We start from the raw sequence: 27,992 nt of genomic DNA on the forward strand, positions 1-27,992 counted from the left end.
GCAGGGACGGGACTCTCACTCCTGCTCCGGTCAGCGCGAGACACGCGACGGTACGCACGCGGCGACAGGTAACAGGTGACGTCATCCAGTGCGTCCTGTGCTCGTGGACGTGTGGCGGCAGAACAGCAACAAGGTGAGTGGTGAGCGGGATGGAAGCCGTCCGGCACCGAGGCGCGACCCGGCCACCGGGTCCGCTCGGTGCCGGTCCGTTTCTGCCGCTCCGTTCTGGTGCCGCTCCGTGCTCTTGCCGCTCCGTCCCGCTGCCGCTCCGTCCTCTTGCCGCTTCGTCCGCGAGGCGCGACACTTCCTGCCGCGTTATCTCTTCGGCTGCTGGAGATAAAAAGCAGCAGATGCGGGTTGTGTGTTTGTGTGTGTGTTTGTGTGTGTGTGTGTGTGTGTGTCCCACCTGTGAGTCTTATTTTGAAGGGCCAGGAGCTGGTTGTAACAGTTGTTCTGTAACTGGATGTTGACTCTGCGTGTTGCTCTAGGTAGATTTGTCTACCTGGCGACTCGTTCACAGTCAACATTAATGATGACGTCCCTCAATGATTCTGCCCTTTAACCCTTCAGAACATGGAGGCCCCGCTCGCTGCCCGCTCCGGGTTCCCGTGGCTGGTGGGCGCGCCGCAGCTGGTGGTCTGACGGCGTGGTGCTCACCGTGTGGATGGGCATCTATGCGGCGGCCGCCTGGGACGGCGGCCGGGAGTTCAACGTGCACCCGCTCTGCATGGTGCTGGGCCTGGTGTTCCTGCAGGGCGACGGTGAGTCACTCCATCACCTCATCTGGGGTGTTCAGAACGTGTTTGAGGACATCGCTCATGACGGGGCTGAGAACGTTTCACTGGAGGTCAGAGCGGGAAGCCAACGCGAACGAGCCATGAAGCTGCAATCTCTCTCCTGACCACCAGGGGGCGACTCCTCTGGTTGTATAGATGTCTATGCTTTGTGTTACAGCTGCATTCTCTCTCCTGACCACCAGGGGGCGACTCCTCTGGTTGTATAGAAATCTATGCTTCATGTGTTACAGCTGCATTCTCTCTCCTGACCACCAGGAGGCGACTCCTCTGGTTGTATAGAAGTCTATGCTTCATGGGTTAAAGCTGCATTCTCTCTCCTGACCACCAGGAGGTGACTCCTCTGGTTGTATAGAAGTATATGCTTCTTGTGTTAAAGCTGCATTCTCTCTCCTGACCACCAGGGGGCTACTCCTCTGGTTGTATAGAAGTATATGCTTCTTGTGTTAAAGCTGCATTCTCTCTCCTGACCACCAGGGGGTGACTCCTCTGGTTGTATAGAAGTCTATGCTTCATGTGTTACAGCTGCATTCTCTCTCCCGATCACCAGGGGGCGACTCCTCTGGTTGTATAGAAGTCTATGCTTCATGCGTTACAGCTGCATTCTCTCCCGACCACCAGGGGGCGACTCCTCTGGTTGTATAGAAGTCTATGCTTCATGCGTTACAGCTGCATTCTCTCTCCCGACCACCAGGGGGTGACTACTCTGGTTGTATAGAAGTCTATGCTTCATGTGTTACAGCTGCATTCTCTCTCCCGACCACCAGGGGGCGACTCCTCTGGTGGCACAAACAAGTGGGATGTATAGAACTCTTTGAGACAATGACTCCTCAGTAAACATGAGTTCATGGTCTCGAGACGATTCACCACGCCCTGATGCTTTTGGTGTGAACGCAGCATTCGGACGTGGGAAATTGTCTCGAGATCATAAACTCTTCAACGGAAAATTTGCCCGACGGCGAGTTGTGACAGCCAATCAGAGCTGAGCTGCTCCTCCGTTGGTGAATCTAACGGCTGCTCTAGTGGAGCTGAAGAGACATTCAGACTAGAGGTGAAGGTCACCGAGCTGTGAGCCTACGGGGGATGTCATGTTTAAATATATGTTATATTTATATATGTTATGAACCCAAACCACGTGTTTGTGATGTCCTCAATAAGTATGAAGCAGAACTAGTGGTTAGTTCTTCATGGCGGATGAAGGAGATGAGAACTGTTTCCACGGAGTAAAGACACAGAGATAAGCCCCGCCCCCTCTAAGGCGAGAATGACGCGAAAAACCACAAATAGTCAACCGAGTAAACTCGCGATGGGAATATTCTCCTCAGGCTTTTGGGTGAAGGCAGCATCAGACTCGGCGGCGCCAGTCGGTACCAAATGACGCCCGGAGACTCGGCCCGTCGCTCTTCGGTGGCTTCACGCCGTTAGCTTCTTGTTCCTCGTGTTGAACTGTCGAGGCGCCCTGGGCAGCGAGGCAGGAAGGATGAGCACAGCTGGTCTTCCATCAGTTTGTAGCCATGGTTACGCCTGTAATTGTCAGATGACTTTCTGCGAAATTGAGTGAAACTGGAAGTGTGTGTGTGTGTGTGTGTGTGTGTGTGTGTGTGTGTGTGTGTGTGTGTGTGTGTGTGTGTGTGTGTGTGTGTGTGTGTGTGTGTGTGTGTGTGTGTGTGTGTGTGTGTGTGTGTGTGTGTGTGTGTGATCCTGTTCTTCAGCTCCAGAGCTGAAGGGGTCTAGAGGAGCACATATGCTAACTTTAAGAGCACACACTGGAGGTCCCAGTTTCCATGGTTATTTGCGTGGTTATTTTAGTAAATTTTAGAATGCAAGCTCTTTTGTGACTTTAGAGAATTCCACCCTGACGATGACGAAAGCTTTAAAGCATTTATTTCACAGTACATACAAATATAAAGAAACAAAAAATGGTGGAAGCTAGCATATATCTCATTAGCGGTGGCGCCACATTTTTTAACTTTCTTTTATCGCAGTATGAACTGCAAAAAAAACATCAAAATGATCGACGGCTAACTAAAGCTCGCTAACGGACAATTAGCAACATTTAGCATGTTTGCTAGCTTTGAAAGCTTTCTTCAGTCCTTCTCGATTGAATGAAGTGACGTACAGTAAGAGTGACAGACGGAGAAAACAGGAAGTAGAACAGCGAGCTGCTGTGACTAGTGAGCTCCGGAAGAGTTATCCAAGTAGCCCCCTAAGTAGCCCCTGTGTAGCAGAGTCTCCAGAACCAAACAATTCACCGTGAAGTGTGTTAAAACATCGTGAAGTGAGTTAAAACGTCTTAAAGTGTGTTAAAACATCGTAAAGTATGTTAAAACACGTGAAGTGTGCTGTAACATCGTAAAGTTTGTTAAAACACGTGAAGTGTGTTAAAACATCGTGAAGTGTGTTGAAACATCGTGAAGTGTGTTGAAACATCGTAAAGTTTGTTAAAACACGTGAACTATGTTAAACACGTGAAGTGTGTTAAAACATCGTGAAGTGCGTTGAAACACGTGAACTATGTTAAACACGTGAAGTGTGCTAAAACATTGTGAACTATGTTAAACACGTGAACTATGTTAAACACGTGAAGTGTGTTGAAACATCGTGAAGTGCGTTGAAACACGTGAACTATGTTAAACACGTGAAGTGTGCTGTTAGCATTAGCCATTAGCCTGTTGCGTCTCCATCTCTTTCAGAACTCGGTCCACGCGGGACGATTTCACCCAAGAGCAAAAACTCAAATGTAATGTACTTTACAAACTATAACTCAAAACGTGTTATCGGTCTTTTCACGTCCGCGGTGACGTCCGCGGTCCAGGAAATGGCGACAAAGCGAGATGTCGCCGTCTCTCTGCTCTCCGCCTCGCGCCTGAGGCCCTCGGGTACTTGAGCTCATGTTAAGTAGTTCTGAAACTGGGCACTTCGCAGATGATGGAAAACAGGCTTCCGGACGCGCGTGAATTAAGTTATCAACATTTAATGGCAGGAAGTGTAAAACAAACATTCAAGGCGCTCTTCCTCGGCTCCCGGCTCCTCCGGGCCCTCAGCCTTGCGGCCTCAAGGATACCTGTAGAAGAGACCCGATTTCTCTAATCCACGGAGTTTCATACTCAATCTTCCGGTCCAGTCGCTAAACAAGTATTTTCACAATAAGAGTCCCGTCTTGTTATTGTCCGCATTAAAGTCACTTTCACAATAAAAGTCCCTGTTATTGTAAGTCACTTCACGGAATTCAATCTATAATACTAACATACAGTCACTCTCATGCAACATACATTAATTCTTGCCATTTGCTTAGAGTAAACATTACCCCTATGCTTCATAATACATTAATAACAATATCAATATTCTCCCTAATATTTTCTATTATAATATCTTTCTATATGTATTAATTTAAAACATAAGACCTCTGCACATGTTATCAAAATAAACTATTACAACCTAACAATCCCTCCTTTTATACTTATCCAATAGTATAAACAACCATGTAATAGCCCTTTTATTTTGACCCTCTATGTAAACAAACATTGTACAACATTTTAATTATTACTCATTATCATTCAGCATCCCTGTGGAAGAAGATCACTCCCTCCTTTCATCCCTGCTTCTCAAGGAAACTAAATAACACTAAGTGTCAGTGTGAATGTATTCATCACACAGGTACAACATCTTGCTGTCCTGATGGTTCCGGTTAATGTAACGTGTGCACTAAGTGTCTATCTGTGCAGGTGTCTGTGCATCCCTGTGAATCCAGTCCCTCTGCATACATGCTCTGCAACTCCAGTTCTCCAGTTCCTCAGCATTCCTCTTTTCTCTGCATTTCTCTAAGCAAATTGTCAATGATGGTTGCGATAGTCCCACTCAGCTGAGGGAGCATGAATCACTGCGTCCACAGACTGCAAGCAGTTAACTGTCTACCAGCAATTCACACTCACTAAATCTCAGCTGAGGGCTTCTCAAGGATCTCGGCCTACATGCAGCTACCTGCATGCAGTGGTTCTCTGCTGTCATCCAAAAGGTCGAAAAAGCTGTGTCTCTCTGGAACCTGTCTCATACCTCCCGGGCGTCCCAGCCCCTGGGGAGATATTTAGACCAGAGTCGTGTGTGCCGGGGGAGAGAGCCGGGCGGTGTGGAGTCTTGTTTGAAGCTGCTGGCTAGGATAAGCGGAGATACAGTCAGATTGTAATACACGCCGGTAATGGCGCCGAGCCGCCCCGCTCGGAACTCACTTAAAATTAATGTGGAATCGGTGTGCTGTTGAGGCCAAGACGCTAAATGGACAATCGTAATTCCTCCTTCCTCCCAAATTTGCAGACAGAGATCAATGTATGGAATGTCGTCTTTCAACCGCTGGCTGTCGAGGTGGTGCCCAGCGAATAATGTGGGCTACGTAGACAACTGGAAGACTTTCTGGGAAAACCTGATCTGATGAGGAGAGAGCATTCATCCCACGTTGGACGGAGCGCCTCAATCTATGACAACCCAGGGTTCAGAGCAGGAACCGGGAGCAGAGTGGTAGTCTAACACCCTAGTCTGCTCTTCCATTCGAGCAGTTACCCACCCTTGACTTTAGAGTAGAGACAGTGTCAGTCCCCGGGCCACTACAACTAAATAAATCCACAGTAAGCAGAAGAGGAGTCGTACACACTAACCTTATGCAAGTTAACACAATTATTTCAACAGTGCAACAAAATAGGTCTATTAAATGTGGTCTCCTAAATATTCGATCTCTGTCATCTAAAGCTGTGTTACTGAATGATTTAATATCAGATAATCACATTGATTTATGTTGCCTAACTGAAACCTGGCTGAGCCATGAAGAATATGTCTGCCTGAATGAATCGAGGTGGAGTAGCCATCTTTGAATCGAGCCTATTAATTAATCCTCAACCAAAATTACACTACACCTCATTTGAAAGCCTTGTTGTCCATATTCAGAGTTTATATCTGAATTCTCAGAATTTATATCAAGTTTGGTTCTTAAAACCTAAAACCGACAGTTATTATTGTTGGAGATTTTAATATCCATGTGGATGTTGATAATGATTGCCTTAGTGCTGCATTCATCTCCTTGTTAGTACAGAAACCCACTCACAGCTTTGGCCACACGCCGATCTTGTTCTTACTTATGGCGTTGACACAAGCATTTGAACTTCTTCACCACAGAATCCTCTTCTGTCAGACCACAATTTGAATTTATACTACCGAGTGTACTCCGTTAGTCAAAAGTTTCTACACTAGATGTCTAACTGATAGTGCTGTAGCTAAATTTAAAAAGTTTTAGCTAAATTAAAGAAGCTTCTGTATTTGATACGCGTCGACACCACGCTCAATATAACAGAGGACTTAGTCCGTCCCAGATTGATCATCTTGTTGACACTGAGAATGACACTGACCTCGATAGCCCTCTGAAGAAGAAGACAGTGAGGAAGAGGAGGTTTGCTCCTGGTATAACCTCAGACCCGCAAACTGAAGTAAATCGTCTGAACTGAGCAATATGTTGGCTCAACTAATCTCAAGAATCCCGCTTAGTTTGGCGAGATAGTCTTAAAACATATAAGAAGGCCCTCCGTAGTGCAGAGCAGCCTATTACTCATCAATAATAGAAAAATAAAACAACCCCAGGTTTCAGCACTGTAGCCAGGCTGACAGAGAGTCACAGCTCTGTGGAGCCGAGCATTCCTATAAACCTTAGTGGTAATGACTTTATGAACTTCTTTAATGAAAAGATTTTAACTATTAGGGACAAGATTAATAATCTTGCCCATAACCAGTGCCAATCTGTTCTCAAGTGGAATGGCCTTGGAAACCGCTGTATGCCCTGGTGTATATTTGAGGATTTTCTCCTATCAACCGTGACCAATTATTTTCAGACCCCATCCCGTGAGGCTGCTTAAAGACGTTTTGCCTTTAATTGGGCTGGGCTCTATTAGATATTATCTGTTATTAAACCTCTCTGAATTCACTCTGGGATCTTCCTCTCCAAGATCCTTGAGAAAGTGGTCGTTAAATCAGTTGTGTTTCTACATCATAATAGTTTATTTGAGAAATTTCAATCAGGATTTGCACTGGTGAAAATTACAAATGACCTCTCTGTCCTGGTCTTGTTAGACCCGACCATGACATCCTGTTACAGAGACTGGAGCAGTCGATTGGCATTTCAGGCACGGCACTAATTTGGTTTAAATCCTATTTATCAGATCGATCTCAGTTTGTATTTGTATAACCACCAACGTTAATCACGGAGTTCCACAAGGTTCTGTGCTTGGACCTACATGCTTCCTTTGGGCAATATTATCAGGAAACACTCCATAAACTTTCATTGTTATGCAGATGACACTCAACTATATTTATCGATAAAACCAGAGGAGAGCAACCAACTCTGTAAATTCAAGCATGTCTTAAAGACATAAAACATGGATGACCTGCAACTTCTTGATGTTAAACTCAGACAAAACCAAGTAATTTTAATCGCCCTGAGCACCTCAGAGATCAATTATCTGCATCCAACACCACTGTAAAGAATCTTGGCGTTATCTTTGATCGACTTGTCCTTTAACTCCCACGTAAAGCAAATCTCTGCATTCTTTCATCTACGTAATATTTCAAAATCAGGCACATCTTGTCTCAAAAGATGCAGAAAATTGGTTCACGCTGCTCACACGAGACTGGATTACTGCAACTCCTTATTATCAGGCTGCCCTCCAGTTGATCCAGAATGCGTTCTCACTAAAACTAAGAAAGAGATCACATCACTCCTGCACTAGCTGCTCTGCACTGGCTAAAATCAAGAATCACTTTTAAAATTCTTCTCTTAACCTACAAAGCCTTGATTGGTGATGCTCCATCATATCTTAAGGAGCTAAATGCGGGACTACTTGTAGTTCCTAGAGTCTTAAAAGTAGAATGCCTTAGTTATCAAGCTCCTTTTATGGAACCAGCTTCCATTCAGTCCGGGAGGCAGACACAGTCACCTCGAGTAGACTTAAGACCTTCCTCTTTGACAGAGTAGTTAGGGCTGAATCAGGTTTGCCCTGGTCCAGCCCCTTGATATTAGGCTTATAGCTTTTCTCTCCTTAAGGATGAATTTTCATCTCTCAATCACACGCTACTAACTCTGCTTTCTCCCGAAGTCCCTGATGGACTGCCTGGGTCGGAAATTCTGCTCATGACTACGCCACTGTCCTGTTGAGACTCCGCCCACCTCCTCCCCACCGCCATCTGCCTGATGGATCGTGGAGGTCTCCATCGAATATGCCTACTATGAACTATTCATACACTCTGTCATATTCATTGAATGTATTTTAACTCTAAATCTGTCCTTCTGTACACATTACATCTATTGCATCTGTCCATCCTCTCCAGGTTTCTTCCCTTTTTTTCCCCCTGAAGGGTTATTTGGGAGTTTTTCCTGGTCCGATGTGAGGTTTTGGGGCAGGGATGTCTATGTGTACAGATTGTAAAGCACTCCGAGACAAATTTGTAATTTGTGAAATTGGGCTATACAAATAAACTGAATTGAATTGAATTGAATTTACTCCTCATGGTTCTCACTGGCTGAGCCGTCGGTCCGTCGGTGGAGTCGCATATCCACATGATGTCATCTGTCCCTCTTCCTCTGCATCGTTCTGTCCTCTGCTCCGAATGGCATCGCAGGGGTCCTCAGGATGGCTCTCCGTCTGCTCCTCAGTCTCTCTGAGCCAGGTGATGATGGTGTCCGATGCTCCTGTGGGCAGCTCCTCATGGCAGGTCCTCACAGCAGGCAGTCAGCACACGATGGAGGTCGATGCTGGAGCGTCAGGTGTAGCTGATGTAGAGAATTAGAAAACACAACACAACACAGCGGCCACTAGGCCGGCTCTATACAGAATGTGACACGTGACTATGAAACATTTTCTATATTTTAATTTCTATCTTTAATAAGTATCTAATACTTTCTAGGATTGAATTCGCAATCTTTAACTCAGTCGGAGGAACAGCTTCTCACCCCGTGTGGGAGGAATCATCTATTAAATGCGCATCTGTCGTCCAACAGAGTCTCAATTACTTATCCAATCTAACTTTATTTATCTTTACTGGTTATGATGAATGTAATTGATCCTATCTATGGCCCTTGACTAGGGCATAGAAATATTCAAATCCTACTAGGATCTGATAGCAGGCAGGTATTCGTCCAGCACCCTTCTCTCTCGTGCTCGAACCCTAAAACAGCTTATGGGGAAAAACAAAACATTTGCACCTGATGGTGCCATTAATGACAGGAAACAGTGAGCGGTGAGAGTCGATGTTGTCTGCACACTTCCTATGTTGCAGTCCTAACTCTCGCTCTAATGTCTCAGGATAATACAAATATGAACATATTTACAAAAATGTGAAATGGTGTCATTGTGTGAGACCACTTACATCGATGGCGCTCTGAGGTCCTTGCAAGGACCTCAGAGCGCCCCATTCGCCTGGACTTAGTCCACTGGCTCCTGGTGGGCTTCGGTAACCTGCTCAAAGAAAAACTTAACTCTGGTTAGTTCATTTCTCAAACATTCTCCAAAGCCACGCCATGAACTCTGCTATCCCCTCCCTGGGCGATAGTCTGCTCCTGTGAATGTGTTCTCTAGATATATTTCTTCATGTAGGTGCTTGTTTCTAAATGTGTTAAGTGTTTGGTTGCAAAGCTGTGTGCCAGTCAGACCTGATCACTCCTCGAACGCCACATCTCGGTATCAATTCATTTTTCAGCCATTTTACGACCGACTTTGCATCTTCTTTGATCAGTGCAAATGTCTTTGAACGGTGCGTCTGGCACTGGGAACTCTCCTTGGGGACATTTGTATGGTCTTTTCATACTGAAGTCATTGCAGGTTGGGCATTCATGGTGATGAAGTTTCACCATCTCCGTCATGTAGGGATGCCACCAGAGGATGGAGACTTCTTCCTCTGTACTTCTGGGATACACATGAGAGGGACCATGTGGCTGAGTCCTTGACACATCTTTGCAGGTGCCACTATGCGTCCATCATGTGATCTCCAGAGACCCTCTTTCTGGCTGGCTCCTTTGTGTGCCCACTGATTCTGCTCATAAACTCCTACTTCTTTCTGCATGAGCTTAATGTCCTCTAATCCAAGTTTCGGGAGTTCCGGTGTGTCAATGGCTGTCATCTGTTTGGCATAACCTCCTGCTCTTAGCTGCTAGGTCGGCTGCGTCGTTGCCTCTTGCCACTGTCGTTGTCAAGTTCTGATGTCCTTTGCACTTCATTACTGCTACTTTGTGTGGTAGCAGGATGACAGCTAGTAGTTGCTCCAAATGGCTCTGTGCTTTACTGGTGCATTTACTGTAGTTAAGAATCCTCTTCTCAACCACTGGGGACCGTCGACATGCACGGCTCCATATGCATAAGCTGAATCGGTGTAAATGTTGACCGATTTCCCTTTGGCGTGTTCCAGTGCTTTTGTCAAAGCCACTAATTCTGCGAGCTGTGCAGATGCTGGTTGTGGGATGATTTCAGCTGCAATGGTTGAATGTCTCTTGCACTACAGAGTATGCAGCGATGTTGCTCTCTTTTCCTCTGTGGCAGTGTCCATCAGTGAACAGTGTTAAGTCAGGACTGTCCAGTGGTTCTTTCTCAAGTCCATTCTGACCTTGAGATCTTTTGTTGCTGTCATGGAGAATGTACTTGAAGTCAAAAATGTGTGAACGCCTTGTTCTGTGTTGACCTCGAGCTCGTGACACATTACAGGGATCCCAGTTGACTTGTGCAACCTGCTCGCCCCTCTCTATGGTCTTGCTTGAACTGTAGTACATTAGCTATCTCCTCTATCCCTCCTTTTTCTGAAACAACCTTTGATTCAGAAAACTCAAGGTGGACGCATGTTGCGGTCGGCTTTTGATGTTTGGCCAACTCCTTGCTTGGATCTACGTTCTTGTGATGTCTCTGGATGTTCCACACTGACAGTGTTCAAGTGGGGAGTGGTGGTACTTCATGGTGCAATTTGGCAATGCACAATCCTGAGGTGCTGCTCCATCTATGGCACCTGTGATGACAGGTCCTCCTCAGACTCTTGGTCATGTGGCATTATTTGACGGTTTGGGCCGTTTTGTCCTCCTCCTGTCGGTCGTCTATACGGAAGTCCTCCTCTTCCTGGGCCTTCTTCTTGCTGGCAGTCCGTCATCCAGTATCCAAACTGGAGGAAACATGGCTCACTGATTCTGGGATCCGCTTGTTACTGTTGCCAGGAAGATATGGCTTCTTGCTTCTGTTGGGAGGCAGGTTAGTGTTGTCCTCCCTCTTTCTCATCTTCGATGTGCTGGGCAATGAGGTGGCTGATATATTCCTTCCATATCTCATAGGTGACATCTGTCGTGTCTGGTGCCTGTAGCTGATTGCCAGACTTTTGCCGCTCGTGACAAGTAGGCCTCAGCATCTTCATCTGGTCTTAACTTGATGCCAGACAGGTTGGCCATGTCAGGGGTAAAGGGCCACCGTGTTCTGATGGCAGCGAACAGGTGTATATTGACAGTGTCCACATCTTGGCTGTTATGGGCAGATGAGCAGCCAGCTTCTCTCTCCAGGTTGTCTAGCTCTCTCAGCGAGGAGCATTTTGCCAGGATTGCCCTCATGTCTCCTACTGCCAAGGGGATCCCGGTGGTGGCAACATCGAGTGCCTTTATCCAGGGGACTCCTCCTCCCGATGTGGGGGGCAGCTGGTCCGTGATGAAGTGCATATCCCTTGGGCTGTACGGCTTGTACTGGCTGACCCCGGTGCTCGGTGTTATGAGTGGGGCTTGGATATATTGTTCCGCTTTGTCTTGGGGGCACTCTGTCTGTAGTTGATGCTGGAAGTCATCTGTTGGCGGAGTCTGCTTGGCTCTCCATGGGGACCTAGTTCTCTGGTCCAGCTTGTAGGCACGCTCAATGTGCCCTTGAAGTCCAATTCTTGGGATTAGTCTTTCGTCGGGTGTTGGGGTGCAGACTCATGAATGCTGCTCCAATGCTGACTGCAGGGGCTGGGGGGCAGGACTGATAGGTCCGGGGTGGACATGGGGGCGGGGTGGTCCTCAAGGTGTCAAAGCATGTTGATGGGCCTGGAGAGCTCTAGGCGTCGCTTGATGGGCCGGGGGATGGGGCTGTGGAGCTCTAGCCGTCGAAACATCTTGATGGGCCGGGGGATGGGGCTGGGGGCTCTGTACTGGGGTGGGGGTCGATGCGGCACTAATGGGGGATGGGGAGTTCTCTCGGTGGCATCTTCCTTCCAGTCGCTTCTTTGGGCGGGGCTCTGGGCTGAGCAGGGGATGACGGGGCACTTTCTTTCTCTCCTCTTCTCTTCCTTTCTTTTCCGACTTTCTGCCTCTCCTCTTCTTCTCGCTGTCGCTCCCTTGTCCTGGACTCAGCTAAATCCTTCTGCAGCTGTGCGACCATGCTACGTAGGTCTGACTCAACTCTGCCTCCTTTGAGTTCAACTACTGGGGCCATAAAGTGGGGGGCATCACACCTAGGTGTGCTATTGGCATATGGGGGAGGGTACTGATCTAAGTTGGGGTAGATGGAGGGGGTGGGGGCCGGGCTTGATGGCCTTGGTTCCGGGGCTGCCTCTTTATGCAGGGTTCCAGTCAGGGGAGCTTCTTCTTTAGGGACGTTCGGGGTTGCTGTTCCTTGCTGCTGGGCTTGAAGCTGCCTTGCTTTGGTGTCCGCATGGATTGCCATACCATGCAGCAGACGCCTCGCTTGCACCACACAGCGTCATTGGCTTTGGCGCTCTCTGCTGGTCGGGATCGGAACCACTTCTTCCCTTGCTTCTGGTCTTTTGCTGCTTTGATGCGAAGTTTGAGCACTCTCATAAGCATACGTTTCTGTTCTTATGTGGGCCCCTCCAGGGTTGTTACATCCAGTAAACCCTCCGCATGCCATTCCTGCTGCATGCCATTCCTGCACGTGCTTCCTCAGCTTCTTGTAGTGGTGCAGTCTGTCGGCTTTCTCTACCATATCCATGGCAGCGTAGAGAACGTCCTCGATTCAAGCGACAGGGGTCTTGATGTACGTCGATTCTGACATTGGTAAGGGGATCAGGTACTGATAGGCTTAATATATATATATTTCGATCAAAATCCCTCAAAAAATCATAAATCAATTTTTCGAAAGAAATTGATTTTTTATTCTACACTGTGTCTAATTTGTGGGTGCGGTGCAGTGCAGTTGGGGAAAGAATGCGAATTAGGTAAGCAATACAGTTATACAGTGACATTGAACGGCATAAAAAGGTGTTATTCTCACCAATGAACCAAATGTTATTTTTCTGTGAAATGGGAGAAGCTGTTAATTTAACCGACACTGTCAATTATGAATAAGCCGACCGCAGAAATCCAAAGACGCCAATCTGCGGAAAAGCAAATGATAAATCAATAACACAAGGCAAACGTCAATAATTGAAACTCAAAAATCGACAATCTGTCAGCAACTGATAAACCACGAACCACCCCACAAACAGGCAATAATGAGAAATCAAACAATCCACTGTAATCCAAAAATGGCAATATTAATCAAAAACCAAGAAACTCTCTATTCAATATGGTTAGGTTAATCCCTAGCATGCCTCGTCCACAACCAATAGTAGGCGCCACCTCAAATGTGTCATGGCGTCCTAACTTATGTAAATGCCTTACAACCCCCAGACCATGTGGGCGAACAAAAGGCCAAATGTCCCTTCTTCTCGGCCTACTCAAAATGGTGGATTTAAAACAGGACAAACAAAAAAACAAAAACACGCTGTACTTTTTGCATCCAAGCGTATTCAGAGGATCCCCTGAGTGAATTGGCTAAAGCCACAGACACGGGCCACCCAACTGATTTATGTGGAATAATGATCTTGTAACTGTGCAGTGTGCCAATTTACACCAGCTTACGTTATGTAATTTTAATCTCGTAAATAGCAACGTTCACGCGCTAACTTAGGATATTATATTAGTCGTCTAGCGTGCTCTTAGTGAGACCCCGCGTCGTCTTCGTCAAATTTTACTATGTGCGCCAAACTAACAGGCTAATGTACAGTCACCCGTATTGGCCACAATGGGGGTGATGATCCTTTTCCACGAACTGTCAAGCAACTGTACACTTATCAGAATTGTCAGCGAAAGACCCGAACATCTACACTTGGCAGTTTGATAGCCACGATAGTGGTCCTGCCTTTAGTACTATTCAATTCAATTCAGTTTATTTGTATAGCCCAATTTCACAAATTACTAATTTGTCTCGGAGTGCTTTACAATCTGTACACATAGACATCCCTGCCCCAAAACCTCGCATCGGATCAGGAAAAACTCCCAAATAACCCTTCAGGAAAAAAAAAAAGGGAAGAAACCTTCAGGAGAGCAACAGAGGAGGATCCCTCTCCAGGATGGACAGATGCAATAGATGTAATATGTACAGAAGGACAGATTTAGAGTTAAAACACATTCAATGAATGTGACAGTGTATGAATAGTTCATAGTAGGCATATTCCACGATGGAGACCTCCACGATCCATCAGGCAGATGGAGGTAGAGAGGAGGAGTGGGCGGAGTCTCAACAGTGGGCGGAGTCTCAACAGGACAGTGGCGTAGTCAGGAGCAGGAATTCCACGACCCAGACCTCGATGATCCATCAGGCAGATAGGATCTATGCCGTCTCATAGGGTCCGATGACCCCATGAGACGTGAAGTCAAAAGGACTCCGGGGAGAAAGCAGAGTTAGTAACGTGTGATTGAGAGATGACAATTCATCCCTAAGGAGAGAAAAAAGAGGAGATAGGAGCTCAGTGCATCCTAAACGTCCCCCAGCAGCTATAAGCCTATAGCAGCATATCAAGGGGCTGGACCAGGTGAACCTGATTCAGCCCTAACTATAAGCTCTGTCAAAGAGGAAGGTCTTCAGTCTACTCTTAAACGAGGTGACTGTGTCTGCCTCCCGGACTGAAATTGGAAGCTGGTTCCATAAAAGAGGAGCTTGATAACTAAAGGCTCTGGCTCCTATTCTACTTTTTAAGACTCTAGGAACTACAAGTAGTCCCGCATTTAGTGAGCGCAGCTCTCTAGTGGGGCAATATGGTACTACAAGCTCCTTAAGATATGATGGTGCATCACCAATCAAGGCTTTGTACGTTAAGAGAAGAATTTTAAAAGTGATTCTTGATTTTACTGGGAGCCAGTGCAGAGCAGCTAGTGCAGGAGTGATGTGATCTCTTTTCTTAGTTTTCGTGAGAATACGAGCTGCAGCATTCTGGATCAACTGGAGGGACCTAAGAGACTTATAGAGCAGCCTGATAATAAGGAGTTGACCTAAGAGACTTATAGAGCAGCCTGATAATAAGGAGTTGACTTAAGAGACTTATAGAGCAGCATGATAATAAGGAGTTGCAGTAATCCAGTCTCGAAGTAACGAACGCGTGAACCAATTTTTCAGCATCTTTTTGAGACAAGATGTGCCTGATTTTTTAAATATTACGTAGATGAAAGAATGCAGTCCTTGAGATTTGCTTTACGTGGGAGTTAAAGGACAAGTCCCGATCAAAGATAACAGAGATTCTTTACAGTGGTGTTGGATGCCAGGGCAATGCCGTCTACAGAAACCACATCACCAGATAATTGATCTCTGAGGTGCTCAGGGCCGAGTAAAATTACTTCGGTTTTGTCTGAGTTTAACATCAAGAAGTTGCAGGTCATCCATGTTTTTATGTCTTTAAGACATACTTGAATTTTATTTAGTTGGTTGCTCTCCTCTGGTTTTATCGATAGATATAGTTGAGTATCATCTGCATAGCAATGAAAGTTTTTGGAGTGTTTCCTGATAATATTGCCCAAAGGAAGCATGTATAAGGTAAAAAAAATTGGTCCAAGCACAGAACCTTGTGGAACTCCGTGACTAACGTTGGTGGTTATCGAGGCGTCATCGTTTACAAATACAAACTGAGATCGATCTGATAAATAGGATTTGAACCAATTTAGTGCCGTGCCTGAAATGCCAATCGACTGCTCCAGTCTCTGTAATAGGATGTCATGGTCAATGGTGTCGAATGCAGCACTAAGGTCTAACAAGACCAGGACAGAGAGGAGTCCTTTATCTGCTGCCATTAAGAGGTCATTTGTAATTTTCACCAGTGCTGTCTCGGTGCTGTGGTGTTTTCTAAATCCTGGCTGAAACTCCTCAAATAAACTATTATGATGTAGAAAGTCACACAACTGATTTGCGACCACTTCCTCAAGGATCTTGGAGAGGAAGGGGAGGTTAGAGATCGGTCTGTAGTTAGCCAACACCTCTGGATCCAGAGTGGGCTTATTCAGGAGAGGTTTAATAACAGCCACTTTGAAGGAGAGTGGTACGTGGCCTGTTAGCAGAGACACATTGATAATATCTAATAGAGAGCTGCCAATTAAAGGCAAAACGTCTTTAAGCAGCCTCGTCGGGATGGGGTCCAAGAGACAGGTAGACGGTTTAGAAGTAGAAACCGTTGACGATAATTGGTCACGGTTGATGGGAGAAAAGCCATCCAAATATACACCAGGGCATACAGCGGTTTCCAAGGCCATTCCAGTTAAGGACAGATTGGCACTGGTTAAGGGCAAGAGATTATTAATCTTGTCCCTAATAGTTAAAATCTTTTCATTAAAGAAGTTCATAAAGTCATTACCACTGAGATTTATAGGAATGCTCGGCTCCACAGAGCTGTGACTCTCTGTCAGCCTGGCTACAGTGCTGAAGAGAAACCTGGGGTTGTTTTTATTTTTCTCTATTACTGATGAGTAATCGGCTGCTCTGGCATTACGGAGGGCCTTCTTATAAGTTTTAAGACCATCCCTCCAAACTAAGCGGGATTCTTCCAGATTAGTTGAACGCCATATGCTTTCAAGCTTTCGTGACGTTTGCTTCAGTTTGCGGGTCTGAGGGTTATACCAGGGAGCAAACCTCCTCTTCCTCACTGTCTTCTTCTTCAGAGGGGCTATCAAGTCCAGTGTCATTCTCAGAGAGCCTGTGGCACTATCAACAAGATGATCAATCTGGACTAAAGTTAGACCAGGAGTCCTCTGTTATATTGAGACGTGGTATTGAATCAAATGCAGAAGGAATCTCTTCTTTAAATGTAGCTCCATGTCAGTTAGACATCTGGTGTAGAACCTTTTGACTAACGGAGTACACTCCGGGAGTATAAACTAAAGTTATGAGGTTGTGGTCTGACAGAAGAGGATTCTGTGGGAAGACCTTCAGATGCTCAAGGTCAACGCCATAAGTAAGAACAAGATCAAGCGTGTGGCCAAAGCTGTGAGTGGGTTTCTGTACTCTCTGACAGAAGCCAATCGAGTCCAACAAGGAGATGAATGCAGCACTAAGGCAATCATTATCAACATCCACATGGATATTAAAATCTCCTACAATAATAACTTTATCAGTTTTAAGAACCAAACTAGATATAAATTCTGAGAATTCAGATATAAACTCTGAATATGGACCTGGTGGCCGGTACAGAATCACAAAGAGAATTGGCTGTAGTGTTTTCCAGGTTGGATGTGAAAGACTAAGAACAAGGCTTTCAAATGAGGTGTAGTGTAATTTTGGTTGAGGATTAATTAATAGGCTCGATTCAAAGATGGCTGCTACTCCACCTCCTCGACCGGTGCCTCGAGGAATGTGAGTATTAATATGACTTGGAGGAGTCGATTCATTCAGGCAGACATATTCTTCATGGCTCAGCCAGGTTTCAGTTAGGCAACATAAATCAATGTGATGCCTCGCGTGTAGCTCAGTAGCATGTAGCATGTAGCTCAGTAGCGTGTGGCTCAGTAGCATGTAGCTCAGTAGCGTGTGGCTCAGTAGCGTGTAGTTCAGTAGCATGTAGCTCAGTAGCGTGTGGCTCAGTAGCATGTAGCTCAGTAGCATGTAGCTCAGTAGCATGTAGCTCAGTAGCATGTAGCTCAGTAGCGTGTGGCTCAGTAGCATGTAGCTCAGTAGCGTGTGGCTCAGTAGCGTGTAGCTCAGTAGCATGTAGCTCAGTAGTGTGTAGCTCAGTAGCGTGTGGCTCAGTAGCATGTAGCTCAGTAGCATGTAGCCTGTAGCTCAGTAGCGTGTAGCTCAGTAGCATGTAGCTCAGTAGCCTGTAGCTCAGTAGCGTATAGCTCAGTAGCATGTAGCTCAGTAGCGTGTAGCTCAGTAGCATGTAGCAGCTCAGTAGCGTGTAGCTCAGTAGCCTGTAGATCTGTAGCCTGTAGCTCAGTAGCGTGTAGCTCAGGAGCGTGTAGCTCAGTAGCGTGTAGCTCAGTAGCGTGTAGCTCAGTAGCGTATAGCTCAGTAGCATGTAGCTCAGTAGCGTGTGGCTCAGTAGCATGTAGCTCAGTAGCGTGTGGCTCAGTAGCGTGTAGCTCAGTAGCGTGTAGCTCAGCAGCATGTAGCTCAGCAGCGTGTAGCTCAGTAGCGTGTAGCTCAGTAGCGTGTAGCTCAGTAGCGTGTACCTCAGTAGCGTGTACCTCAGTAGCGTGTACCTCAGTAGCCTGTAGCTCAGTAGCGTGTAGCTCAGCAGCGTGTGGCTCAGCAGCGTGTAGCTCAGTAGCGTGTAGCTCAGTAGCGTGTAGCTCAGTAGCGTGTAGCTCAGTAGCGTGTAGCTCAGTAGCGTGTAGCTCAGTAGCGTGTAGCGTGTAGCTCAGTAGCGTGTAGCTCAGCAGCGTGTAGCGTGTAGCTCAGTAGCATGTAGCTCAGCTGTAGCTCAGTGTAGCGTGTGGCTCAGCAGCGAGTGGCTCAGTAGCGTGTAGCTCAGCAGGCGTGTAGCTCAGCAGCGTGTAGCTCAGCAGCGTGTGGCTCAGTAGCCTGTAGCTCAGTAGCGTGTAGCTCAGTAGCGTGTAGCTCAGTAGCGTGTAGCTCAGCAGCGTGTAGCTCAGTAGCGTGTAGCTCAGTAGCGTGTAGCTCAGTAGCGTGTAGCGTGTAGCTCAGTAGCGTGTAGCTCAGCAGCGTGTAGCGTGTAGCTCAGTAGCGTACACAACGAAGAGACATTTGGCAGGAGGGAAAAGAAAATGAATGAACCTCCTGCGATGAAGACGAGGAGAGAAGAAGCCCAAAGACACCGGAGACGTCTCACCTCTCTCACGCCAAGAAGCCTCTGGAGTTCTTTCAGAGGAAGCTTGGTGGACACCAGACGGTGGGAGACGGTGGCGGGGAAAGGAATGCAGGCGCTGGTCAGGAAGTCTCTCCAAATGGACACGCCGAGTCACAGAAGATCCAGACGCCGTGAACGACACGAGGCGATCAGCGTGGGCAATTCCATTAAAAAAAGACCCCTGAACGCACCGCTGGGTTTCACACGACGCTCTGTGTCTCACGAGGAGACGCCATGGTGACGTGTCACACAGGACAACACGAGTGAAACATGTGACCCAAACACATGTTGTTCTGCCAGGAGGAGGTGGACTCAGTTTATCATTCATTTCATCTTGAATATACTTTTCAGTCAAATGTATTATTTCAATAATTATTCATTTGCAGGCAAGTTTGCTGATGAATACTTTCTGATGAAATTCTCAGTGACATATTTGGAAAGCTGAATGAAGTGACTGTTCCTCTTCCAGGCCGAGAGCAGCAGCTTCCCCTGTCGACCACATCGGGTTTCACTGAGATGAGGGTCAGGAGACCTGATCAAGAATATTGATTCCTTTCCGAATCCGAGTGAATTTGAATTAATACTGATGCAACGTGATGCCTCTCACATATCTGCACTCATTTTGTTTAGCAAGTTATTGTTTTGAAAAGATATTTTAATGTAAAACTCAGCAAAACTCTTTATTGCTAACTATTTGAACTTGTTTTGTTTAGTTTTTATTATTTTAAAAAGATATCAAAACCAAACAAGTTAATTGCAGCCACAAAAAGCTATTTTCCAAATACGAGTTATTTTTACACAACTTTATTTGCATTGTTCTCACAAAGTAATTTCACTTTTGAGTCTGATGGAGCAATTTGGTTTAATTAAAAGTGATTTTCTTTATTCTATTATTTGAACAAGCTCAGATGGAGAAGTCACAAAATTATAATTTAAATATTTTAATAATAATTCAGCGTGGACCATTTATTTTGGGGGGGGGGGGGCGTCAACATCTTTCTTCCTCCGACAGTTGAGAGCCACTGGTCTACGCTCATGTGGGTACATTTGACAGTACACAAATACACACATACATATATATATATACACACACACACCTCTTAACATAGAGTCTTAGCATTTAGTATTTCAGGTGACATCTTCTACAAGTCAAAGAGTTTTATGAAGGGTTTTTGATTATTTGAGAGATTTTAACGTCTTGGCGTCAAACATTAATTCCACCGGCGGATACCTTTTGTCAATTTTGAAACTTTTACTCGGTTTAAAAAAGGTTTCTAACGAGTGGTTTGTTGTCAATCTGACAGTAAAGGATTATAATATGTAAATAATAATCTGAGAACATGTCTTTCCCTTAGTGACGAGCTAACGGGCTAACGGCTAACGAGCTGTCTTGCTGACCGTTAGCAACAGTTAGCGCTCTTGTTAGCTTTGAGAAGGTTTTCTTCTCATGAGGTTTGACCAGTCCTGGAAACAGACTCACTGACAGCCGGCTGAGGAGACGCTGACGCTTTGAGACACAAACAACAACAGTGGAAACCTCATGTGAACGTTTCAGCTTTGAGGCGTCGTAGAAAAGACGTTAGCTAACGAGTGGCGACGCGTCTTCACAGCCTTATGGGCTAACGTTAGCCGTTCACTTCTGCAGGTTGCGTTCACAATTATTCCGATATGAACAAAAGCTCCGGCTGCGTTCACACTCAGCGCTCCGGACGTCCTCAGCGCGTTACCCGCCTGAGTTCACGTTATTCATTCTGAGTGATGAAAACAATCTTTTGCGTTCCACGTCATCGTCTGTATTAAAACAGTTTGACATGCATTATCTTTAAGAACAAAATCTATTCTTCACATGCTAACTGTCGTCCGTGTTTTGGTTCCCCTCTCTGATTGGTGTGCTGTTTCACACCCTAATGCATCATGGGTAATCCTCCTCTCCGCAGCCATCCTGGTCTACAGAGTCTTCAGGAACGAAGCCAAGAGGAACGTGAAGATGCTGCACGGCGTCATCCACCTCATGGCCCTCGTCATCAGCATCATCGGTGTGTGTGAGAGAGATTTTTAGAAAACCTTTATACCAAAACTTTAAACCACAATAAACCACATTATTTTCAACACACAAACATAAATGTAGCACCAATCCTGAAAAAAAAGAGAACGTCCATGATGCTCATTTTAAAAACTGAAAAACTAAAGTCCACGGAGGACAGGAAGTGCTTCCTGCCCTCCGTCTTGAAGCTGTGGCTCTGGCTCCAGGCTCTTCCTCTTCACTCAATCTCTCCTCGTCCTCCGCCAGCAGCACCTTCCTGAGGTCACAGGATCTTCTTCAGCCTGTAGAACTCCTGCTGAGCGAAGGCTCCTCTCTCGTCTTCATCGTCAGGAATGTGGCGGAGAGGAAGAACTTATCTCTGCATGGGAAATGGTCCTCCACCGTGGTCCTCCACCTTGGTCCTCCACCTTGCTGCTCCACCATGGTCCTCCACCGTGGTCCTCCACCTTGCTGCTCCACCTTGCTCCTCCACCTTGGTCCTCCACCTTGCTGCTCCACCTTGCTCCTCCACCTTGGTCCTCCACCTTGCTCCTCCACCTTGCTGCTCCACCGTGGTCCTCCACCTTGCTGCTCCACCGTGGTCCTCCACCATGGTCCTCCACCTTGCTGCTCCACCATGGTCCTCCACCTTGCTGCTCCACCTTGGTCCTCCACCTTGCTGCTCCACCGTGGTCCTCCACCTTGCTGCTCCACCTTGGTCCTCCACCTTGCTGCTCCACCGTGGTCCTCCACCTTGCTGCTCCACCTTGGTCCTCCACCTTGCTGCTCCACCGTGGTCCTCCACCTTGCTCCTCCACCTTGGTCCTCCACCTTGGTCCTCCACCTTGCTCCTCCACCTTGCTCCTCCACCTTGCTGCTCCACCTTGCTGCTCCACCTTGCTCCTCCACCTTGCTCCTCCACCTTGGTCCTCCACCTTGCTGCTCCACCTTGGTCCTCCACCTTGCTCCTCCACCTTGGTCCTCCACCTTGGTCCTCCACCGTGGTCCTCCACCTTGCTCCTCCACCTTGCTGCTCCACCTTGGTCCTCCACCTTGACGTGCCACGTCTGCTTGGTCTTCCGGAGGAACTCTTTGATCTCCTCCACCCTGTAGTGTGGAGCAGAGTCGGAGTCTTCCTCCGAGCTGGACTCTGGCTCCGCCCCCCCTGTCCTGGACCTTCTTCTTCCCTCCGTCACCTCCTCCACACTTCCTCTTTAACCGGGGGACTCTGAGGTCCTCCTCCTCCGCCTCCATGTCCACCTCGCTGTCTGACAGCCTCTCTGTCTCCCTCTCTTCCTCTGACTCCCCCTTGTCCTCCTCTTCACCTTGTTGGGCCACCTCAGCCCCACCCTCTCCTCTCCTCTCCTCCTCGCCCTGCCGGCCTGTGACCGTCTCTCCCTCTTCTCTCCTCCTCACCCAGTTGGTCTGCACCAGCCCCTGATAAGAATATAAGAATATACACTTTTATTAATCCCCAAGGGGAAATTAGTTCTCTGCATTTAACCCATCCTTAGTTATTGATGACCCGACACCACCACCTGGTTCACCTTCGGCACGCTGTCTCAGAACAGAACCACCGCTCCGTTCATACGGGCAGCGGACCTCACGCAGTCCTCCTCCTCCTCCTCCTACGGGAAACTCGGCGCCACTCTAATCCCGTGTGCCCGCGTGAGGACGCTCAGGTCCTCCATGTCACTAGCTCTCCGTTAGCCCGCCGGTTAGCTCCCCGCTAGCCGCTTACGCGCACACAGACACCCAAACAATCTCTCCGTGAACCCACAGACACTCACAACAAACATACCTGTAGACCCAGTCACTCGTTAACGTGGAAAACCACCTTTAAACCAACAATGCTCCTCCTGAGAGAGAGAGAGGTGCATTGACAATGTGTGTGTGTGTGTGTGTAGGGATTGTAGCGGTGTTTGACAACCACAGACAAGCAAAGTACCCACACATGTACACTCTACACAGCTGGTGCGGCATGGCGACCATGGTCTTCTTCTGCATACAGGTACACACACACACACACACCAACACACACTTCCATCACTTTCCATTGACTTGCATTTATTCCCTGGAGACGTTCCCTAAACCTGACGGCTGCTTGACTGATGCTAACTCCCCCCCCCCCCCCAGTGGGTGCTGGGTTTGATGTTCTTCGTGTTTCCCGTCGCGTCGTCATGGTTACGAGCGTCGTACCTGCCCATCCACGGGTTCTGCGGCACGATGATGCTGGTGACGGCCATCGGGACCAGCCTGCTCGGCATCACGGAGAACCTCCTCTTCAACATCATGTACGTCTCCTTGGCTTCAAGCATCTGGACCGGTTCTGTCTCTAGAGGGTCTCTCACCCCCCCTCTGTGTCCCCAGGCCCACCTACTCCCAGTTGCCCCCAGAGGGGGTGCTGGCCAACGTGTTGGGGATCCTGCTGGTGCTCTTTGGGGTGCTGCTGTGCTACCTGATCACCAGGGACGAGTACCGGCGCCCGCCCAACCCCGAGGAGGAGGCGCTGTCCGTCCACTTCAAGACCCTGACCGAGGAGGGGTCGCCCACCACACCGTGACCCCCCCCCCCCATCTTAATGCTGTGTGCTGCCAAGAAACTCGCTCGTGTTACAAGTGTCTGTTATCAGCTGGTGACGGAATGTTTTCAGTCTCCACAAAATCAACAGAGTGAGACCTCTTCTCCCGGGAAAACGATTCAACTCAGTTTATTTTGTAGAGCCTAAAATCACAAATGATCCTCAGAGGCCTTTAGAATCGTTACTCCTACCACATCCCTGACCTTTGACCTCACATCGGATCAGGAGGAACCCTTTAACACGGATACAAAGGGGAGAAACCTTCGGTGTTAAGATGTTTAACAATCATTTATATTCAGAATTTAAGCTTTTTAATGCATGACTTTCAATCTAGTAAACCCTGCGTGGTGCATGTCAGCCTCTTGTGGCCAAAACAAGTATTACAACAACAACCACTCGCTCATCTAGACCAAAAACACTCAACTGTTCACAAACCAAAGCTTCTATTCATCGCCTGTTTCACGAGGAAAAGTTCAACTTTGAAAATGACTCAACACACACACACACACACACACAGTAGTCTGGCAAAAGCTCCTATTTTTCGATCTCGTCTTTGAACTACACATTCCCATTGGGAACCACTCTGATCGGCCATTTTGATTTTCTGAGTGTTTGATGGATCACTGAGCTCAATATTAAATCGTCGTACGTTAACACATCGAGTTCCTCGTGGAGCTCACAGCTTCGTCTGATCTCTTCCCCTCTGATCTTCCTCCCCTTGTCCAGGAAGCAAAAAGCCCAAACGCTAAACATCCTCCTCGAGCTCCAGGACGCTGCTCGTCTTTAAACGGACGCCATGTTTACCGGTTCAATGTGTTTTTAGTTGGATGTGATAAAAATTTGACGACTTGATGCATTTTGACCAAAAGACGTGACATTCCTATATTTCCACATGTTTATCCCAAACTAACTAAAATTAAAACCTAGAGAAAATGATTAGAATTAAAGCTGCAAGCAGCGATGAGCGGGTCCTCATTCCTGCTTCGCACGTCGAGGGGGCATCTGTCCTAATTGACTCCTAGTGGTGGGAAACGAACAAAACAAAAACAAACTAAATGGCTCTTACAACTTCAATTAAATATGTCTTTACTGTTCACTATAATGATTAATATTAAGGAGACATGTATATATTATCTATTTAAATTAAATGTATTATTATTATTATAGTGCGAGGTCACACAAACACAACACAAATATATCAAACCAATATAATAATGGTTGATTTCCGGTACAGTTTAGAGCATGGTCCCAAGAGACTTTCTTTTCAGTCTACATGTTATACATATGGTTACCAAGTTTCATATATGTAGGTCAAACCTAGAACTGGGGCTGCTTAAATTAATATTTGTAGGGGGCGCTATGGAGATTTTGAAGCATTACAATCATATCAGGTAACCACATCTTAGACTGTTAATGTGTGTGATAAATCTAGTTGTGTTTCGAGCATGTTACATTGGTCTACTCGTTCAGAGAGGAAAACAATAAAAGAATGCAGATATTGAGAAATGTATTGTAGCGCCCCCTGATGGTCAAATATTCTGAAAAAATTAAGGTAGGTTAAATGACATCCTGTGGACATAGGCTAGCAATTTGGTGAGGACAGGCCAAGGTATTTCGAGGTTAATTGTCTTTACATATTAGGCCACACCCATGAGGTGTTAATTGGCTCATATCCTCGAAACGCAATAGGCTATCAACAATCTTTTATAGAATCGTGATGGCCTTGAACCAATAATGAACCACAACAAGTTGTGTATAAATCATACCCATCGTTTAGGAGGAGTTGAAAAGAATGTGTTTTTTACAAAATTCAAAATGGCGGAAAATCTAAGTGGGCGGAGCTTATAGTCATAATGTAATTTTTTTTAGAGCAGGTCTAAGTGGACATGAATGATTTATTTCAAGGTAATCGGTCATCGGAGGCAAATAACGTGGCCTTTTGAACATAAAATACAGTCTAGGGGGCGCTATTGAGCCAAATTGCCATTTTGAAGCATTGAAATCATATCAGGTAACTAGATCTTTGACTCTAAATGTGTGTGCTAAGTTTAGTTACGTTTCGAGCATGTTTAGCCCTCCAAAGCCCCTTCGTTGTTTGACGAGAAATATGGGTTGCCACGGCAACAGTGTTTGACGAAACATAAAATGCTTCGTCTTCTGGCATCATGTAAGTCTAACCTTCATGTGGAACAAATTTGATGTTGATCTGATTTACCTTCTCAGAGAAGGAAGCCAAAGTATAAACGATTTTTGTTCCCGTTACCAGTAGGTGGCGCTACCACTAAAATAAAAAATTAGACTGCACATCTTCAGGCCTGGAGTGTCATCACACATGGGCAGTTTAGAACGGATCTGATGATGTGGAGTCGAGTTACATCGGTTTATTCGTTGACGGCGAAGGATGAAAGTTTGCTGATGGAGAGATTCGCCATCACTTGGTCTATCTTCACCAAATTACCAGCCTATGTCCACAAGGACGCACTTAACCTACCTTAATATTTTCATAGTTAACTCCTCCTAGAGCTTAAACCCGATTCATTCCAAACTAGGCCAGTATAGTCTTGAGACCTTTGGCTTGAAAAATCTTTTAAACATTTAAAAAATATTAAAGTTTGTGCGTTCTCCGTACAGGAAAAATAAACACCATTCGCTAGTAAAATGTAAGTTGATGTAGCCCGCGATACATTATCCAATCTGCTCCATATTTCTTATATATCATGAGATAATGACCATGAAGAGATCCCTATGCTAATTCTAGTCATAGCGCCACTGAGTGGCCAAAGCAAATCAGCATAAAAAGCATCACATTCACATGTAATTTACATGACAAGGTCAAGACTTCACATGGATACACATGATGCATGTATATGTTCAAGTTGTCACAGCGCCCCCTGCTGGCTACACTGAACTCGCTCGAATCTGCTCCAAACTTCTCATGCTTCATAGAATTCACGGCCTGAGGATACCAACAAGCCTTTTTTTCCACTCAGAGTCAAAGCGCCACCGACCAGCAAAGTAAAATCAGTGTTGCGTGACAAACGGTAAAACGCCCGAACGCCGTGCATGCGTGTAGTATATTTTCATCTACTGTATAATATCAGTTTATATGAAACCTACAAGTCAGCGCTCAAGGTTCAAGAATCATATGACATGCCTCGAGTTGGGGTTCGAACATCTGAAAGTCCAAAACAACAACCTGGTGTGTAAACAAAAACCTGCCTGAGTGGCGATTCTGCCTATCTGTTGATTGGACCCCGAGGGTCGGATCAATGAGTGTCTCCTGACTGTTGGGTATATAACGAGAAGCTGAAGACATGAATGTTAGACTTCTCTCAATTCGGCATCCTGAGAATCTCCAGACGGTCCGGACGTCCGTTTCTGACCTGTACCTTTGAGAATAAACTAAATACTCTTAAAAGTGCAGTGTCTCTCGAGCGATCCTTTCTTCATCATCAATTCCATCATCATCCTCCGGCTGGCGAGAAGATACGACATGCGCTCTCGGCCGAGGGGGCCGGAGTCCGGCCGGCACCCCCGACGTGCGAAGCAGGAACGAGGACCCGTTCATCGCTGCTTGCAGCTTTAATTAATATTGTTTCCCAAGTTTAAGTGTGAGGTACTTTATGTTTGTTTGTTGACTACCTAAATACCCCTTTAAATAAATAAAAAAGTTGATATTTCTTATATGTTTTACAGTGAAAAACAGCCTGGGGTCAAATTGAGCCCAAAGAACACCGATGGGTACAAGTTGTGTTCAGGACATTGAAAACATATCATGTGAATGTTGTGTTTACCCAGTTGTCCCCAATAAATTAGGAAAAGTCGTGAAATATGAATTTAAAAAAATGATGTCAATCATATTTTAGAGATGTTAAATATTGAATGGGGTCAAATTGACCCCAAAGGTCACAGGAGGGTTAAAGGTTTAAATGATGTTGTAAACGTCCTGGGTTTTTAATACTAACTTATTCTCCACAGTAAACCGACTCAGGGTTCTTACACATGTGGACCGGTGGATTTCCAGGACTTTAAACCAGATTTCCAGGACCAAACTGAACTCTGGGTATAAACATGAATGTAGAACATGTTGCGTATTGAGAGGCATGCCGGTTTATATGTTGAGCGTCTTTCTTTAAAAACATATTAATTATTTCAAACTCTGCGTAAATGAACATGTGATAACACTTTTATGATTTAAATTTTTTTCAGGACTTTTCCAGGCCATTAAAAAATTCCATGACTTTTCCAGGTTTTCCATGATTGTACGAACCCTGCTCACTAACCGGGGCGACGCCATCGGGCCGGTCGAGGGTTTGAAGTCGCCTTCACGTTTAACATTTCAAACTATTCTTCTTCATCTCTCCATCTGGCCAGAGCTACACGAGTCCACGTCTCCTCACAGCTGGAAGCCCCCGAGCAGCGAGACATGAAGGCAGAGGTCACAGGTCAAGGTCTTCATCCGCCGCCGATTCATTAGAAACACAAAGAGGAAATG

The 27,992-nt window shown here is 46.3% G+C and overlaps 1 pseudogene; it reads left to right on the plus strand.

Annotated features, from left to right (window-relative positions):
* Nucleotides 1–27,742, plus strand: LOC130189301 (transmembrane ascorbate-dependent reductase CYB561-like; annotated as a pseudogene).
* The last annotated feature ends 250 nt before the right edge of the window (nucleotides 27,743–27,992 follow it).

The sequence above is a fragment of the Pseudoliparis swirei genome, chromosome 23 (genome assembly GCF_029220125.1).
Source record: "Pseudoliparis swirei isolate HS2019 ecotype Mariana Trench chromosome 23, NWPU_hadal_v1, whole genome shotgun sequence".
NCBI lineage: Eukaryota > Metazoa > Chordata > Actinopteri > Perciformes > Liparidae > Pseudoliparis > Pseudoliparis swirei.